Source organism: Monodon monoceros, unplaced genomic scaffold (assembly GCF_005190385.1).
Source record: "Monodon monoceros isolate NGI ecotype Baffin Bay Population unplaced genomic scaffold, NGI_Narwhal_1 Super_Scaffold_20, whole genome shotgun sequence".
NCBI classification, from domain to species: Eukaryota; Metazoa; Chordata; class Mammalia; order Artiodactyla; family Monodontidae; genus Monodon; species Monodon monoceros.
The window spans coordinates 73,011,040-73,020,896 of NW_021703777.1; the positions used below are offsets into that span (position 1 = coordinate 73,011,040).

At 42.5% G+C, this 9,857-nt stretch overlaps 1 pseudogene; it reads right to left on the reverse strand.

The window, feature by feature from the left end:
• Positions 1–6,812: 6,812 nt before the first annotated feature.
• LOC114902421 lies at positions 6,813–9,543 on the reverse strand (annotated as a pseudogene).
• Between the last annotated feature and the right edge of the window lie 314 nt (positions 9,544–9,857).

Genomic DNA, 9,857 nt, shown 5'->3' on the forward strand with positions numbered 1-9,857 from the left:
TTTGGCTGCAACTCGGGGCTTGTGGGATCTTAGTTCCCGACCAGGGACTGAACCCCCCCCCCCCGCTTGGCACTGGGAGCTTGGAGTCCTAACCACTGGACTGCCAGGGAATTCCCAGTAAATATATATTCCTGTGATTTATGTTGGGGTCTTCAGGGAGCCCAGTAAATAGCATTGGTCTTCTCTGTCTAAATTGAGAATAAAGGGCAAGTGTAAGGTAAATGATGGATCAAGTATCTCCTGAACTGATAAGGACCAACTGGAGGCTGTAGCTTATGAGAACCAAACTGATCTGTCACCTGAACAACTCAGTTAAGTAGACTTCCCCACCCTATTCCACAGGCAGCACAGGGCAACACTGGGTCTTGCATGGGGCCATAGGCACTTCTGCCTTTATGGGTCCCTTCTTCCATAAAAAAATATTTAAAGACATATTTTATGACTGCACTGATATAAATAAAATATATTAATACCGTATATTAAAACATTTTTTTGGGCTTCCCTTGTGGCACAGTGGTTGAGAATCTGCCTGCTAATGCAGGGGACACTGGTTCGAGCCCTGGTCTGGGAAGATCCCACATGCCACAGAGCAACTAGGCCCGAGAGCCACAACTGCTGAGCCTGCGCGTCTGGAGCCTGTGCTCTGCAATAAGAGAGGCCACGATAGTGAGAGGCCCGTGCACCGCGATGAAGAGTGGTCCCCGCTTGCCACAACTAGAGAAAGCCCTCGTGCAGAAACGAAGACCCAACACGGCAAAAATTAATTAATTAATTAATAAACTCCTACCCCCAACATCTCCTTTAAAAAAACAAAACAAAACAAAAAACATTTTCTTTAAGCCTACAAGTTCGTTTTTTTCCTTTCATTTTAACTTGAATGAAAACATTTTCAAGGCCCCCGAAAATATCCTGACCCCTAGACACTGGGCCCACTGGGCCTAATGGAGAAATTAGCCCTGGGTAAAACATTGGACCAAGTAAGTCATAAATCCTTGGTATGTACTCTCTGAGCAGCCTTACTGTCCAGAGAGAAGAGAGGAAATCAGGCAACCATGCCTAAGTTGTTCTTCCTGAATTTACCAATCAGATGTCACTGTCTACTCTGGGATGGGTAAAGTAATAGGGAGAAGCTAGGAGTTACACCATTCTAGCTCAGTCCACATAAAAGAAAATATCAGGGCTTCCCTGGTAGCGCAGTGGTTGAGAGTCTGCCTGCTGATGCAGGGGACACGGGTTCGTGCCCTGGTCCGGGAAGATCCCACATGCTGCAGAGCGGCTGGGCCCGTGAGCCATGGCCACTGAGCCTGCGCGTCCGGAGCCTGTGCTCCGCAATGGGAGAGGCCACAACAGTGAGAGGCCCCAGTACCGCAAAAAAAAAAAAAAAGAAAATATCAGTAGAGAAAAAGCAACCCTCTCTTAGCAAGCCTGTCCTTACTACTGAAATGGTTACATTCACTTACCATAATTCGATAATCCTGGGCTTTAAGATTACCCATCTAACTCTTCTTGCTCCAGATTTCAGTTTACCAGAAAACTTTCTGATTATAACTATATGGCCTCCCATATCTTCCTACCAAGAAAGAGTGTATCAAGCAGCTGATAAGCCATACAACCTGCTCTCTGGTTACGTTTATCATTGTAAATTGATAACTTAGCATCCTGATTTACAAATTATTCACACAAGAAATTGGTTGGCATGAGAATTCATGGATTTGTTTAATGCATTCATGTAACTGACTTGACCACGTTATTAAACCAGAAAAGTTGAGGTTGAAAATCTGAATCACTGACAGCTTCATCTAAGGTACTAAAACCCTAGAGCACTCCACCTCCATAGTCAGCAAGTTTTTGTTAGCGGCAGTTCAATTTTCCCATTCTCTAATCAAAACGTCCCTCACACTACTTCTAATAACAGTGTACCCTTAAATTACATGGGGGGGGCCTGTGGGGGGAGAAATACTCTGGCAAAATTTTCCACAACTACTGTTTCCCTCCAGTTCTATTCAGGGAATTAAGAATACCACCTGCTTTTCTCCATGAATTATAATTAGGGGGAAATTAATTATCATTAGTTAGTTCTGTGTAAAACAAATCATATTCTTTACAACAGATCATCCACAGGAAATTTTCATTTGGACTTAACTACCTCCATGGCCAGACAAGATGTCATCTTGGATCAAGGTAAGGAAGAACTGGTGACACAACAAAGTTTATAATGGAATATCTCAGTAGTTATATTCTTTCATTAAGCATCTACTGAGAGCCAATGATGTGCCAGTCAGTATGTGCCTAACATAACTGGAGGCTGCAAAGCATTATCTAGCTGTGTGTCCAAGAAGAAAAGGAAACAGATTTTGGTGAATATATATATATATATATATATATATATATATATATATATATATTAGTTTCTGACTCAATGACTGGGATTTTTATCCCCACTTTCACGGGAAATGAGGCACGGAGAGTAAGTAACTTTCCTAAGATCGTATCTAGAAATCGTGATATAATCATGATGCAATCATGACAGAAACCCAAGCCTGTTCAGCTCATTAAACATTTACTGAGTCCTTACTCTACAGCAGGCCCTGTGATGGGCATTGAGGGTGCAGCCATGGCCTTCCTTTGAAGAACTCCATCAGCTTCCTGCCAGCGGGCCAGTACATGGCCACTCATGCTTTCTGCCAGCCTTCCTGGTTCCATGGGAGCAGCATAACTTCTCCTCCTAACTAAGGCTACTTATTCCCTGTGCTCTAGATCTCACCCCTCACCTTTATTTATTTATTTATAATTTTAATTTATTTTTTCTTTTGGCTACATTGCAAGGCTTGCGGGATCTTAGTTCCCAGACCAGGGATTGAACCCGTGTCCCCTGCAGTGGAAGCAAGGAGTCCTGGGAAGTCCCAGGAGACAATTTTTGCAAATCATATATCTGATAAGGGACTTGTAGCTAGAATGTACAAAGAACTATTGCAACTCAATAATAAAAGACAACCCAATTTTAAAATGGGCAAAGGATCTGAGCAGACACTTCTCCAAAGATGGCCAATAAACATATGAAAGGGTTCAACAACATTAACTATCAGGGGAATTGCATGTTTCTGATGCTCTGACATTTTGGGACCTTGCTGACCTGAAGCTCCTGCCCCTCCCCTGCCGGGGTTAGCCAATTTTTATGGACAGTAAAACGACTTGCCTGGAGACATGCCTTTCATAGACAAACCAACCAATCTACAGCCCAAATCCTCAATCACATACTTTATCAAACTCTTCTACTGCAGGCTACTATTTCCCTATCTTACTCCCCCCGGCCAGGTACCAGACAGCTAGGAGCAGTCCCTTTGCCCCAGGGTTTATGGAAATTATGCAACCTAGCCAATCCTAAACCGTACTCAGCCTCACTTGTTGCTTACCACAGAAATCACAATAAAATTCTTACCCACATTCCCCTCCCCTCCTGACTGAACTTGGTGGTTTCCTCTGCCATGGCATGGCGTGCCACCTCCTCTTGGGATCTCTGAGCATAACAGCTGTCTTTTCAATGGCAATCTGATCTGTTGACCTTGTCATACCTGAATAATAACAAAATCTATTATTTTATTTTTTTGTCCGCAGCATGCAGCATGTGGGATCCCGGGCTCCCCAACCAGGGATCAAACTCGTTCCCCCTGCAGTGGAAGCACGGAGCCTTAACCACTGGACCACCATGGAAGTCCCAAAATCTACATTTTAAGACAAAAATGCAAATTAAAAACAAAATGAAATGCCTTGTCACACTCTGTAGGATGGCTGTTATCAAAAAGATGGACAACAACATGTATTGGCAAAGATGTGAAGAAATTGGAACCCTCATATGTTGCTAGTAGGAATGTAAAATGGTGCAAATGAATGGAAAACAGCCTGGAAGTTCCTCAAAAATTTAAACATATAGTTATCACATGACCCAGAAATTCCACTCCTAGGTATATACCCAAGAGAAGTGAAAACATGTCCACACAAAATCTTGTACATGAATGTTCACAGCAACATTATTCACAATAGCCAAAGAGTAGAAACAACCCAAATGTCTATCAATTAATAGATAGATAGATAGATAAAATGTGTATATCCATGCAATGGAATATTATTCATCCATAAAAAGGAATGAAGAATTGGGAGTTCCCTAGTGGTCTAGTGGTTAGGACTTGGTACTTTCACTGCTGTGGCCCAGGTTCAGTCTCTGGTCAGGGAGCTGAGATCCTGCAAGCTGCACAGCAAGGCCAAAAGATAAGTAAATAAAATGTTTGTTAAAACAAAAAAGGAATGAACTATTGATATATACTGCAACATAGATGAAACTTGAAAACATAATTTCAAGAAACCAGTCAAAAAGTACCACATTTCCATTTACATGAAAGGCCCAGAATAGGTAAATGTATAGAGAGAAAAAGTAGATTAGTGGTTGCCTAGGGACAGGGAGGATGAGTAACAACTAAAGGTTTCTTTTTGGGGTAATGAAAATGTTCTAAAACTGATTGTAGAGCTAACCGCACAATTCTGTGAATATACTAAAAGCCATTGAGTTGAACACTTTAAATGGGTGATTTGTATGGTTTATGAATTATATTTCAATAAAGCTTTAAAAAAGAGAACTTTTGGGAATTCCCTGGCAGTCCAGTGGTTAGGACTCTACGCTTCCACTGCAGGGGGCATGGGTTCGATCCCTGGCTGGGGAACTAAGATCCTGCTAGCCACACAGCGTGACCAAAAAATTAAAAAATGAAAACAAATTTAAATTTAAAAATAAATAAAAAAGAAAGCTTTTCAATGACTTCCCACTGCCCTAAAAATAAAAACTAAATCACTAAGATTAATAGGGAAATAAGGAATCTGGTTCCAGCTAATTTTTCCACTGTCATCATTCACCAGTCCTCTCTTCATCAGTCATTACCCTCATCTTTTACTCTAATTCTAGCCATGCTGATTTTTTTTTTTTTTTTTTTTTTTTTGCGGTAAGTGGGCCTCTCACTGTTGTGGCCTCTCCCGTTGTTGCGGAGCACAGGCTCCGGACGCGCAGGCTCAGCGGCCATGGCTCACGGGCACAGCCACTCCACGGCATGTGGGACCTTCCTGGACCGGGGCACGAACCTGTGTCCCCTGCATCGGCAGGCGGACTCTCAACCACTGCGCCACCAGGAAAGCCCCATGCTGAATTTTTTTTTCCTTGAATATGTTTGATGGTTTTAAAATATGTCTACAAGATCTTTGGCACTCCTCCTTTCAAAAAGTTGAAGTGTAATTCTCTCCCCTTTCAATATGGGCTAGACTTAGTGACTCACTTCTAATGAGTAGAATGTGGTAAAGTGATATTGCATGACTTCTAACACTAGGTCATTAGGCATTGTGACCTCCTTGCTCTCTCTTAGGGAAGTTGTCATATTTCAAAGATACTCAAGCAGCCCTATGGATAGACTCATGTGGTAGTGAAACAGGAAGAAAGTGGGTAGGACACAACCTTTGAAAGAACGACATAGCCTGAGGACATGACATAAACTGATTAGAACCAAAAGGGTACAATATGGCAGACAAGTCGACTTCCACTAGACCTTGAGCCTCAGTATACGCTCATTGTACTACATTAGCATGCTAAATGACACACTGGCAGGTGCCGTGACAGTTCCAAGGCCGACCATAAGGATCAAAAAGTGGGTGGTGGGGTTTCCCTGGTGGCGCAGTGGTTGAGAGTCTGCCTGCCGATGCAGGGGACACAGGTTCGTGCCCCGGTCCGGGAAGATCCCACATGCCGCGGAGCGGCTGGGCCCGTGAGCCATGGCCGCTGAGCCTGCGCGTCCGGAGCCTGTGCTCCGCAACGGGAGAGGCCACAACAGTGAGAGGCCCGCGTACCGCAAAAAAAAAAAGTGGGTGATGGCCCAATTCCTGGAAATCCCAGCCTCTTCCTGGAATAGCTAGAATACTCCTTCCACTCATTAGCCTGTGAAATTACCCACCCCTATAAAAACTGACAACCCCATACCCTGGTGCTGCTCTTGCATTCTGAGATGGCCCACACTCTGTGGAGTGTGTTTCTCTCTAAATAAATCCACGTCTCACCTATCACTTTATGTCTCACTGAATTCTTTCTGCAATGAGACATCAAGAACCTGAGCTTCATTAAGTCCTGAAACCAGGTGTGTGATCTCAGTTGGAAGACCTTGGGTTTTGGCCATGTTCAAGTCCCAGCCTCTTGGGTTTGAGTCCCAGTCTGGGTTTTGGCCGGGGTGAAGTCCTGGCATGTGGGTTCAAGTCCCAATCTGAGGTGCACGGTTTCAGTAGGGAACTGAGGCCTCCTGCCAAAAACCATGAGAATGAGCCATTTTGGAAGCAGATCCTCCAGCCAAATTTATTAAGCATCCAGATGACTGCAGCCCCAGCCAATATCTTGATGATAACCTCATGAGAGACCCTGAGCCACAACTACCCAATTAAGTCACTTCCAAATTCCTGACCACAGGGACTTCCCTGGTGGTCCAGTGGTTAAGACTCTGCACTTCCACTCTTCCCTGGTCAGGGAACTAAGATCCTGCATGCTGCACAATGTGGCCAAAAATTAAAAAAAAAAAGAAAGTAAAGAAAAAGAAAAAAAAATTCCTGTCCTCAGAAACTGTGAGATCATTTTTTTTAATTTGATATTTTTATTTTAAGCTACAAAAACAAGCAAACAAACAACAACAAAAAACTTGAAATAGGCTTTTCAAGTTATGTAAATTCCTCCTTTCCAAGGAAGCTGAAGTTAGATCAGTGCAAGTTACCCTCAAGGCCACATACATCCTGCTTCACGGCTGCTTTCTCTCTGTTGGGTTTTGATCCTTCTTTGAGTCATAGTCTGGATCATTTTCCTCATCTCCTTCTTCTTCCCCTTTCTCATCCTCTTCTTAACCTTCTTCATCATAATCATCATCATCTTCTTTAGTAACTTCTCCAGTAAAGTATACACTGATCTTGGGATTATACATTCATGTAAAAAGTGATGACTTCCAAGGTCTGCAGCAAGGCTAGCTTCAGCAGCAGCAACCAGATCTCCACTCTCAGGAACTTCAGGAGGTGCAAAAATATTAAAGAGTATTAGAAACTGTTTTGGTCCCAGTGCAAACTGCCCCAAGTCCCTTGTTTCTGCTTCTTAATGATTTTCAAAGTGACAATTCTTTCCTTTTTTCCAATCTATATGGACCTTGTACAACCCTTAATTTCTGGTCCATCAAAAGAAAAAGGAACAGAATCATCTGGTTCTGACTTATACTATGTGTCTTTGTCAACAGTTCACTTGTAAAATATTCACTGGGTTCAAAGTGAAACTCTAAGACAAAACTCATAGGCCAGTCTGCATCTAAGGACTTCACTTTCATATCTTTCAAGTGCTTCAGAATATGTTTATCATGTTCCTGAAACATATCACTGAGCAGGTCAACATTCTTAAAAATGGTCAACCAAAATTCAGGAATTCCCTTGGAGTCTGCTTTTTCTTTATCTTTTTTCTCATCTTCAATCTTGGCCTTTTCTTTCAGTTCTTCCAAAATTTCATTTTCCTCATCTGGTTTCCATTCACATTCTTCTTATGTAGGTTCATAAGTGATCTCAAATCGCTTATCAAATAGAGGCTGATAGAGAACAGTATATTTTCCTTCAAGATCATGAACTTCCTCATAGAATTTGGCTTCTATCTATGCACATTTAACTTGAAGGATTTTCACAGCGTTCACTTGTCTTTTAACTACCCTAGGCAAGCTTTCAATGTATCCTGTTGGTGTTTCTACCAGACCATCAAATCTTTCTTGAAGGGCTGCAAGAATCTGAGGATTTTGCAACATCTGAACAGTCAGCTGACCTGCTTTGATTTTTGATTCTTCACCAGTTTCTTCTTCTACTTCTTCAACATCAACCAAACCTTGATCAAGTTCAGACTGCTCTTTCTTGTTAATGTCTGTGTTACTGTAAGAACTCCAAATATCGGTGGCTAGCACAGGGAGCCAGGTGGCCGGAGCTGCACAGGTAGTGAATCAGGGTGGCAGCCAGGGTGGGGGGCAGGGGTGGGAGCAGAAGGTAGCACCATGAGCAGATGATGCTAAAAAAGCAAATATTTGTTTCTTAAGCCACTAGATGTTGGGGCTTAAAAAAGAGATAACTTATATAATATGACATGCTACATGTCACCCTCAAGTCAAACACCTTAAGATGTTTACCTCACTAATCCTCAGTCATCCTTAAAGATGTTCCCCAGTCATCCTTATCCTTATCAGCTTCAAGATCATTTTTTCCAGGCTTCTTTAACTACTGATTAGGTCCCTCTGCTACTTGCTACCATAGCAAATATCCATCAGTTGAATCATCTGTACACCCCTATAGACTCTTAAGTTCAATGAGGTCCCATATAGAATCTGTCTTATCAACGTCGTGTCCTTAGCACCTGCCACGGTGCCTGACATATGGTAAACTATAAATAAATATTTGGAGAATGAATAGCTAAATGAGTGCATGATTGAATTGGGAGATGTAAGGAGATAATAAAAATGTAATGAGATAAAGAACCCATGTGTGGGACTTCCCTGGTGGTGCAGTGGTCAAGAATCCGCCTGCCAATGCAGGGGACATGGGTTCAAACCCTGGTCCGGGAAGATCCCACATGCCGCGGAGCAACTAAGCCCGTGTACCACAACTACTGAAGCCCGCACGCCTAGAGCCCGTGCTCCGCAACAAGAGAAGCCACCGCAATGAGAAGCCCACGCACCGCAACGAAGAGCAGCCCCCGCTTGCAGCAACTAGAGAAAGCCCGTGCGCAGCAACGAACACCCAAAACAGCCAAAAGATTAAAAATAAAATAACAAACAAACGAACCCATGTGTGCAGAGGCTGCTAAGAGAGCACAGAAGAATGGCATTTAATTCAATCTTCACTCCCTTACGGTGTGACTTTTTGGCAAGTTACTAATATCTCTATCTCTCACTGTCTCTAAGGGTCATTTTCCTTATGCATAAAATTAGGATAAGAGTTCCTGCCTCATAGGGTTGTTACATTCATAAGCTAATACCTAGTAGAAAAAATGATAATAACACCTGGGGATTTAGAGAAGAGCTCCATGAGAAATGAATGCCTGGGTAGTATTAAAGCGTGAGTAAAAATTAGGCAAAAAGGTGGCAAAATCTAGGCAGACAGAAAAGCAGAAACAAAGTTTCAGAGGTTAGAGGTAGCAAAGTGCATGTAGAAAACTTCACACAATTCGTACCCCTAGAGTATAAAGTGCAGGAAAGGGAAGTGGCAGATGGTGAGACTAGAGATAGGGAGGTAGGGATAGCAACATGGAAAGTTTCTTATGTTATATTACACTTTTGGAATTTATTCTGAAAAAAAAATTAGGACTATTGAATGGGAGTGAGTTGGTCATATTTGCACATATTATTCCGATTAGCTTAAAAATCACTAATCTTCACACCCACTGAAATGGCTATAATTAAAAAGATAGACATTAATACGTGTTGGCAAAGATGCAGAGAAATTGGAACCATCATACATTGCCGTTGAAAATGAACAATAGTGCCGCTGATTTGGAATTCCTATTTTCTGTTCTTTTGATAGTGGCCATCCTAATGGGTGTGAGGTGATATCTCATTGTGCTTTTGATATGTATTTTCCTGATTACTAGAGATGTTGAGAATCTTTTCATATGTGTGTCACTTATTTGTATATCACCTTTGGAGAAATGTCTATTCAAATCCTCTGCTCATTTTTTTTTTTTTTTCGGTACTGGGGCCTCTCACTGTTGTGGCCTCTCCTGTTGCGGAGCACAGGCTCCGGACGCGCAGGCTCAGCGGCCATGGCTCACGGGC